The 9,264-nt window shown below is 42.5% G+C and overlaps 1 pseudogene; it reads left to right on the top strand.

Moving 5' to 3' along the window:
• Window positions 1-2,230: 2,230 nt before the first annotated feature.
• The window catches only part of LOC112820033 (SREBP regulating gene protein pseudogene), a 7,896-nt pseudogene continuing 862 nt past the window's right edge, over window positions 2,231-9,264 (top strand).

Here is a 9,264-nt window from a genome sequence, read left to right as displayed (position 1 = left end):
AAAAAGGGAGAGAATGTGATCAGGCAGGAGACTAGAACAAAGCCATACACTAGTGATTTAGGGTATATTTTGATCTGTTAGAAGAAACTGTATCTCAAAATTTTAAAGAGAGAACAACTTATATATATATGCCAAAAATAAGGGTAACTACTATGAAGGGATAAAATATGACTCTAAAAATGAAAAATAAAAAATGTTTTTTTTAAAAAAAGGGATTGATAAGATGTTGGTTGAAAAAGGGAAAAAGAAAAATTAAAAAAAAAACAGTTAAAAAAATTAACTTTGAAAAACTAATGAATCATGGTTAAAAAAAAAGCCATGAATTCTATGTGCAGTATTCCCCTAGTGCTGGAGTTCTCCCGTTCTCCTTGATCGGTAAACTTGGTCTTGGCTTGCTGGCTGTTCGTGCTGATCTTCTGGGGGAGGGCCCTGTTGCCGTGGTTCCCAAATGTCTTTGCCGGAGGCGGAATTGCCCCACCCTTGTCGGTCCGGGCTAAGCAAGCTGCTTGGCTTTGCTCTCAGGAGCTTTTGTTCCCTGCAAGCTCTGGGGTACAGCTTTGGAGGACCAGGGTGAAAATTGTGGCCTCCCAATCTCCACTCAGAGTAGCTGAGAACTCGGGGCCCTGCTTCTCAGTGCGCCCCGAGAAAAGCAGTCACTCCCGTCTCCCCGGTCTCCGGCCGCACTCCGTGCTCACCCGGCCTGTGACCGAGCGTTTCTATCTCTGGCACCCGACCCCGTGTGGAGTCTCCAAACCCAGCAGATCCCTGCAGTGCGCTCCCGCGCCGCTCCTCCCCGGGGGAGGGAGGGGAGTCTCCCCTGATCTGCTGCTTGTTGGGTCCCTGCTGGAGGAGCAGTGGCCCGACTGGGCTGCGGATCACAGTTTATGGCAACCCTGAGCTGAGAGCCCGTGCCTCGGCTCTGCCTCTGCAGCCGGTTTCCCCGCTCCGATACCTGGGAGCTCTGCCGCACTCAGGTACCTCCGGTTTTTCTGTGACCCCGAGGGTCCTGAAACCACACTGTCCCGCGAGGGTTCCACCCCCCGCTTAGCCACTGGAGCGACGTCCCTCAGCGGAGCCGGCTTCTAAAAGTTCCGATTTTGTGCTCCGCGGCTCTATCACTTGCCAGAAGCGGCCGGCGGAGGCCCCCTCCCCCGCTGTCTATCCTCCCGAATATCGCCTCGGATTCACTTCTTCGCACGTCCTACCTTCCAGTAAGTGGTCGCTTCTCTGTTCAGAGAGTTGTTGCTACTCTCTTCTTCGATCTCCTGTTGAGTTCGTAGGTGTTCAGAATGGTTTGATCCCCATTCAGCTGAATTCCTGAGACCAGACGAAATCCAGGTCTCCTACTCCTCCGCCATCTTGCTCTGCCCCCTGAGATTAGTTTTGAGTAGGAAAATAACTTGCTATGTTCAAAGACTCACGGTGGCTGCTGTGTTGTGAATTGGTTGAAAGAAAGGAAGTGAGTTCTAAAGACATTTCAACAATCTAGGTAAGAGATAATAGTGGCTCAGACCATGACAGTAGTAGCCGAGATGGTGAAAAAAGGCTGGATTCTGTGTGTGTGTGTGTTTAAGATTTTATTTTACATAATTTCTACACCCACCGTGAGGCTCAAACTCACAACCTGGAGATCAAGAGTCATGTGCTTTACTGACTGAGCTGGCCAGGTGCCCTTGTATGTATTTTTAAGACAGAATCAGCGGTATTCGGTGACAGAATGGATTGAGTATAAGAGAAAAAGAGGCATCAAAGATGACTACATGGTGTAGGGCCCACGCAACTGGAAGAATGAAGTTGTCATTAACTGAAATGAACAAAACAGTAGGTTGAATAGGTTTGGGAGGGAGAAAGATGAAGTGGTAAGTTTCAGGCATTCCAAGTTTTGAGATACCTATTAAAATCCAAGTGGAGATGCCAATTAGGTAGTTGAATATACAAATATGAAGTGCAGGGGAAAAGTTTTGGGTGGAGTATATAAGAGTTGTCAGCATTTGATAGTATTTAAAGCCATGAAACACTATGAGAATAAGTGTAGACAGAAAAGAGGCCCAAGGACTAAATCCTGGGCAGTCCAATGTGTTGAGTTTGGAGACATGACAGGGAGCCAGCAAAGGAGCCTGAGAAGTGGCCAGTGAATTAGAGAAAAACCAGAAGCTTATCCTAAAATTTGAGTTTCTAGCTGAGGAGGAAGTAACCAACTGAGTCAAACGCTGCCTATTCTTCAACGAGTATGGGAGGACTGGGAGAGTTGGCTATTGGATTTAGCAACATGGAGGTCACCAATGACCTTGATAAGAGAAACTGGTGGTGCGATAGACATAGGAGGCCCACTGGAGTGGGTTCATAAGAGAACGGAAAGAGAAGAGAGGAGTTCTTTTGGAGAGTTTTACTACAAAGGAGAGCAGAAAAATGAAGCAGTAGCTGGAGGAAAATGGAAGTCAAGGGAAAAAATTTAATGGGAAAAATTGTAGTATGTCTGTACATTGATGGGAATGTTCTTGTTGGGAGTGGGTGAGGGGAGGTGGGGATTGATAATGCAAGCGAGAGAGGGGAGAATTGCTGGAATGTGTCCTTGAGTAAATGAGAAGGGTTGGGAGCATGTACACAGATGGAGGAGTTGTTCTTAGATACAGCCTGGGCCCCTCAGTCCTTGGCACAGAAAGGAAGACAGAACAGACGAGATTGGATTTATTTTCTTGGTGAAACAGGAAGCAGCTTGATCAGCCGAGTATGAGAATGGGGGGAGAGTATTAAAGGTTTGGAGAGAGAGGAAAAGGTATAAACAGTTGCCTAGGATGGTGGATAGTCTGGAGCAATGTGGCAGGATTGCCAGCAGGCAGTGAGGGCCCAATGAGGTCATGAATGGATAGTGAGCCTAGGCAGCATGACTGAGTGTTTTTCCTAGTGAAGTGCAGCTGCAGAGGTGTGGGCAGAGGAGTAAGGAAGCTGGAGTTGTCAGGATTGGGACTTTGCCAGGCAAGTACTGTGAAGAGAGAGAGGCAACGGAATCAAGAATATATGTAAGAGAGTGATTACAATAATGGACCATGGAACGCAGTGTGAGAAAAGCAAGTTAAGGACATGAGAGAATGTGAGGAGAGAGAAAAGGGGGTTGGATTTGGAGACTATGTGTCCCAGTGTGGTTGAAGAGTTCCTGGTTTGGGGTGGCAGAAAGAGAAAGAGCTGGAAAGGTAGAATTTAATGATTGAGAAGTGGGATGCTGAAATTTGAGATTAAAATGTTTCAGGCATTGATGAAGACAAAGTCTAAAGGTGTATTATGGGCTGAATTGTGTCCCTCAAAATTCATTATGTTGAAGCACTAATCCTTATAACCTCAGAATGTGACTATATTTAAAGTGGTAATTAATGGGATTGTTGGTGGCAGTAGGAGGGAGGGGACCCTGTGGATTTGCCTGAGGCCTCTAATAAATCTGTCTCCAGCCCCCCCCCAAAATAGATAAAGTGGTAATTAAGTAAAAACGGGGCTGGTAGGGTGGGCCCTAATCCAATGTGACTGGTGTCCTTATAAGAAGAAGGGATTGATACATAGAGATACCAAGTGCACCTGGTGTACAGAGAAAAGACTGAGTGAGGACACAACAAGAAGGCAGCCATCTGGACTCTGAAAAACAAACTGAGGGTTCTAGAGGGGAGGGGCGTGGGGGATGGGTTAGCCTGGTGATGGGTATTAAAGAGGGCACATTCTGCATGGAGCACTGGGTGTTATGTACAAACAGTGAATCATGGAACACTACATCAAAAACTAATGATGTAATGTATGGTGATTAACATAACAATAAAAAAATTTAAAAAAAAAAGAAGGCAGCCATCTGTAAGCCAAGGAGAGAGGTCTCAAGAGAAACCAAACCTGCTGACATCTTGATCTTGGACCTCAAGTTTCCATTACTCCGAGAAAATAAATTTCTGTTGTTTAATCCCCCTAGGCTGTAGTATTTTGCTATAGTAGCCCCCGCAGACTAACACGGTGTGGCTATCAAAGTGAGAGGCGAGGTACGATGGGAAACAAGAGGGTTGGAAAAAGGAATTGAGAAGATTTAGTTGAGATTTTACAAAAGTTTTTACTGCTGATACTTTGTACTTTGAAGAAGAGTGACTAAATACTTTTTGTTAAAGTTCACAGAGAGTGGAATCATTGAGGATTTTCCATCTTCTACCAGCGCAATGGCTTCCAGTAAATTCCAATGTCAGTGAGATGAGCAGTCACTCCCAATTCGGGTGTCCCTCAAAGTATTCATGATGAATTGACATCTAATACTCATTAGATGTCTTTTTCATGTTAGAAACTGTGCTAGAAGCTTTCACATACACTAAAACAACAACAACAACAAAATGAGTTCAATGACACTAAGGTGAAAGCATTATTAATCTCATTTTGCATGTGAAAAAAAAAAGGACCTAAGAAAAAAAATCTTTCAACTTGCCCAAGAACTAGAAGTTAAGTCCAAGACTTTTATATTCTTTGGACTCTTCAACTGCCCTTGCCTGAAACACTTCTATGTATCAATCCCTTCTTCTTCATTGCAAATGGGTTTCGAATGTGGATATTCTGATTCCTTGGTGGTGGCTGCCTACAATGTTATTTTGAAGACACACTGGTAACCAGACAGGTTAGCTAGATACATGACTGCTGTCTGCTGTGGAGATAGGGTCAGGGAAGGGCAACATGCTTGGCTAATACTCCCCAGTCTTAGTCGACTTTTACGTCACAGGTAGTTATGAAGACTTGGGGAGGTACAGGACCAATTGCCATTTGGAAGACCGTTCAGTAAGGGTGAGAGTGACAGAAGTAAATGAAGAGGATATGACAGGCTGGAAAATCTGATAAAATTGTGGAAAGGGGAGTTGAGTAATATCCTTATTTTGGTGATCCCATTAATGAATACATCTAATGAACTGTCCCCAGACGAGCAAAAAAAAAAAATTACTTAATTTCATTTCTAAGAAGACTCTTTTTTAACCTGCCTCCTGAAAAAAATAGGTGTATTCATAAAGAAGATTCCTGAAGCCATTTGTCTCCAGTAAACTCCCAAATTTCTTGCCAATGAATTCTTACTAAATCAGGATTTTCTTGCTAGTCCTCCAGGAACCAGGGAGAGTCACTGGGCTGCCGTGCTTATTGGCTGCTTCTGGCCTTAGCTTCCTGTTCTCAACAGCAGAGTTGAGGAAATCCGCAGGATGCTTGCTACCAGGGGACAAGATGACTCAGGAGGAAACACTCCACCTAAAATAGTCTTGGTGTGCAGCCTCTGAGTCACTTTGGAATCAAAGTTAATGTGTGATCCTGGAATTAATCCCACAGGTGATGGGAAGTGGAGAAGAAGGAAGTATCTGAAAGAAGTTTATCCAAAAGAAAAGTTTGCCACAAAGATGAAAATTTAACTGCAGAAAAGGCTACTATTCAGGGAGAAATTTCATCCTAGAAGTTCCAAAGTGGATGAATTACGATTTTCTCCAGTGACCATGGGCATAAAGTGGTCGTCAAGGTCCATTCTAGGGACCCACCGGAAGTGGATATTTCCTTAAAAACACATCAGGAAAGCAGCAGTAGAACAGCTGTGTAAACAGAAATGGACTCTTGGGCTGCAGTAGCCTTGATTTTTGTCTTTATAATTCTTTCTCAAGAATTATCTGGCCAAAATGTTTATGGCGCTGCTAGACTCTACGTTTATCTTTAATTCATAAACGTCTAGTGTTTCACCTACTGAGAGAGGGGATGGAGTATACAATTCATATTCAAAGCTCTCCAAGCAATATTCTATATTTGGAATGGCCTCTCAAACCTTTGTCTTACCTGCCCTTTTCCCTCTTCATCCTGGCTCCAGCCCTCAGAGTCTATTTATTCATTTTAGCTCTTTCCAATGAGGGACCAAGGAACTGGTGTTCCATCACTTATTCTTTAAATGTATTGAATGATTACCATCTAGCAGGAAGGCAAAGAATGCCTGTTTTTTTGCCCTCAAGATGCTCAGAATCTAACTGAGGAAACAGAAAATTTCAACAATAGGTTTGTAATACAAAATGTCAAATCTCCCAATAGATTTAAGCATGGGCTTCTTGAAATCACACGAGGCACAGGGAACTTGAATGGAGCTGGAGGTTCATGGGAGATTTCTTGGAAGGGCAGGGCCACAACTGAGTCATCAAGGTAAAGAAGCAGGTAGCTGGGCAAACTGTGACTCAATCGAAGTTAAACATTCATTGGTAGATAAATGCAATGTATGAAGCTTGTTTGGATCTTGGCTTGGAACACAACGAGGTGAAATATATTTTGAGGACAATAGCAAACTATGAATACAAAGAGTATTAGACAATATTAGGTGCTTTAAATTTACTCCAGGTAAAGTAATGGTGTAGTTATGAAGGAGGTTGTTCTCATTTTTAGGAGATACATACACTTGAAATGTATTTAGCAAATGGTTCTGTAAACATCTGAAATCTGAAATGGTTTAGCAAAAGGAGGGAGAGGAGCAGAAGAAGAAGAAGAAAAGAAGGAGAGGAAGGAGGAGGAGGAAGAGAAGGGGAAGGAGAAGAATGAATGAATCTGTGGTAGATAGATAAAGGAGTCAAACCTAACAAAATGTTAATGATTGTTCAGTTGAATCTGGGGGTTCATTACACTAGTTTTTCAACTTTGTTGAGTTTTTGAAAAATTTCATAAAAAATAGTGAGAGACAAAAAATGTCCTGGTAGATATTCAATTGCATAAATGCCAACAGTACCCAAAATTCAGAGAGTGTATTCATGCTGGGAATAGAAAATAAATGCTCTTCCCAAACAACCACATTAGGCTACACAGAAGTACCGAGTCAGGAAAGAAGGGCCCAGTCTGCAACTTAGAGCAAGTGTCCAGCTGCCTGAGTGGGAATGAATGTGGTTGGGAGGGTGGGTGAGGAAGGAGCTCAGAGCTTGAAGAGTCTTGTTGGTGTCAGGCTGAAGAGTTTGGACCTTATCCTGAGGAAGTCAGAGCCCCTTAAGAGTGGAGGGCATTTTAGAGGCTCATTTGAGGGATGGATCAGAGTTTGGAAGGCATGGAGCTAAGAGATCATTGCAGAGACAAGTGCAATCATCCCATCAGAAAGAAGGAAGGCCAGGGCACCTGGGTGGTGCAGTGGGTTAAGCGTCCAACTCTTGGTTTAAGCTCAGGTCCTGATCTCAGGCTCATGAGATTGAGCCCCATGTCGGGTTCTGTGCTTGAGACTCTTTCTCCCTCTCCTTCTGCCCCTCCCACTCATGCTCTCTCTCTCTCAAATAAATAAATAAAGCTTTAAAAGGAAAAAGAAAGAAAGAAGGCCAAATGTTGGGGAGGAGGCAAAACAAGCTGCTTTGGAAAAGAGTTTGGCAGTCTCTTACAAAGTTAAATATAGGGACGCCTGGGTGGCTCAGTTGGTTAAGCGACTGCCTTCGGCTCAGGTCATGATCCTGGAGTCCCGGGATCGAGTCCCACATCGGGCTCCCTGCTGAGCAGGGAGTCTGCTTCTCCCTCTGACCCTCTTCCCTCTCGTGCTCTCTATCTCTCATTCTCTCTCTCTCAAATAAATAAATAAAATCTTTAAAAAAAAAAAAACAAAGTTAAATATATACATACCCTACAAACCAGCAATTTCACTCCTAGGTATTTACTCAAGAAAACAAAAAAGTTGGTCCACACAAAGACTTTGACAAGAATGTTTAGAGCAGCATTATTCATAATCACCAAAATTAGAAGTATTGACTAGTAAATGGATAAAGTGCACATTCGTAAATAGAATAGTGTGTAATAGAAAGGAGTGACCTACTGATATTACAACATGGATGAATTTCAAAAGCCTTATGCTAAGTGAAAGGAGCCAAACTAAATACTGTATGATTCCGTGGCTATGACATTCTGAAAAAAACAAAGCTAGTGGTACAGAAATCGGACCAGTGGTTACCAGGTGCTGGGGTATGGGGAGGATTGGCCTACAGGGCACATGGAACTTCTGGGGTGATGGGGAAATATTTTATATAATATCTTTATCATGGTGGTGGTTACACAGCTGCACACATTTATCAAAGCTATGCACCTACAAAGGGTGAATTTCACCATATAGAAATTGGATGTCTCAATATAGCTCCCTTCAAACAAAAGAAAAAGAAAAAAATAATGGGACGCGAGGACTGAATGGATAGAGACTAGGAGAAGGAAACGTAAAAGATGTTTTGGTAATCAAGAAAACAGATACACGAATACAAGAAGTGGAAAGGTCGGAGGCTAGCACCTGACACAGCCAGTGAACTGTTGCAAGAATAAAATGATCAATCAACTTATATCTAGGGGTAGTTCAGAATATATTAAAATATTGTCATCTATTTTTATGTTACTTCTTTAGCAACCAACTTGGCACAAGTGCGAGGAAAATGTTATTACCTTTAAAAAGTGTATAATGGATTCTCAAGAAGAAATTTATATTCTGGAAACATAGAAAGTTTGCGTGTGTGTGCGTGCGTGCGTGCGTGTGTGTGTACGCATGGGCATTCCGGTCTCAAAATATCTGATGATAATCTTCTTTGCATTGTGTTTTTCACTGATTTTACATGGCTTTTAAATTTTATTTATTTGAGTGAGAGAGATGGAGAGCTAGTGGAGGAGCAGAGGGAGAGGGACAAGCAGACTCTGTGCTGAGCGCAGAGCCAGACATGGGGCTGGATCCCATGACCCTGAGATCATGACCTGGGCCAAAATCAAGAGTCAGAGGCTTAACCAACGGAACCACCCAGGCACCCCTGATTTTACATGTTTTTTAAATAATTAAAATATATGCAAAATGCTTTCTTAATTCCAATTAATAAAAATCACTAATTTTTTTTTAAATGAAGAATGCTTATAATATGGTGGAAGCAGTAAGCTTGGAGATAGTTTGGAGAGAATTTAAGAAGATAGAATCTTTTCCAGGAAGTGATTTTTCAGATAAGATAGGCTTGCACATGGGCAAATGGACCTCTCAAATAAGAATACTACTATAGTATTTGTGGGGAGAAAAGAGTAGAAATAATCTAATTTTCCATTAATAGGAAACTGGTTAAATAAATTATGGTACATCTATACAAGACAATACTATGCAACTGTTAAAAAAGAGAAAAATTTATGTGTGCTGGTATGCAACAATGGTTGAATTTAAAAAAACAACATTGTACAGAATATTACTAATGATACAACAAAAGAGATCACACACACACACACACACACACACACACACACACACACACACACACACACACACAC

Source organism: Callorhinus ursinus, unplaced genomic scaffold, assembly GCF_003265705.2.
Source record: "Callorhinus ursinus isolate GAN/ISIS: 27379988/994484 unplaced genomic scaffold, GSC_fseal_2.0 scaffold1, whole genome shotgun sequence".
Taxonomy (NCBI): domain Eukaryota; kingdom Metazoa; phylum Chordata; class Mammalia; order Carnivora; family Otariidae; genus Callorhinus; species Callorhinus ursinus.
The sequence above is the reverse complement of the archived record's forward strand: the minus strand, read 5'-3'. Positions and strand labels throughout refer to the sequence as shown.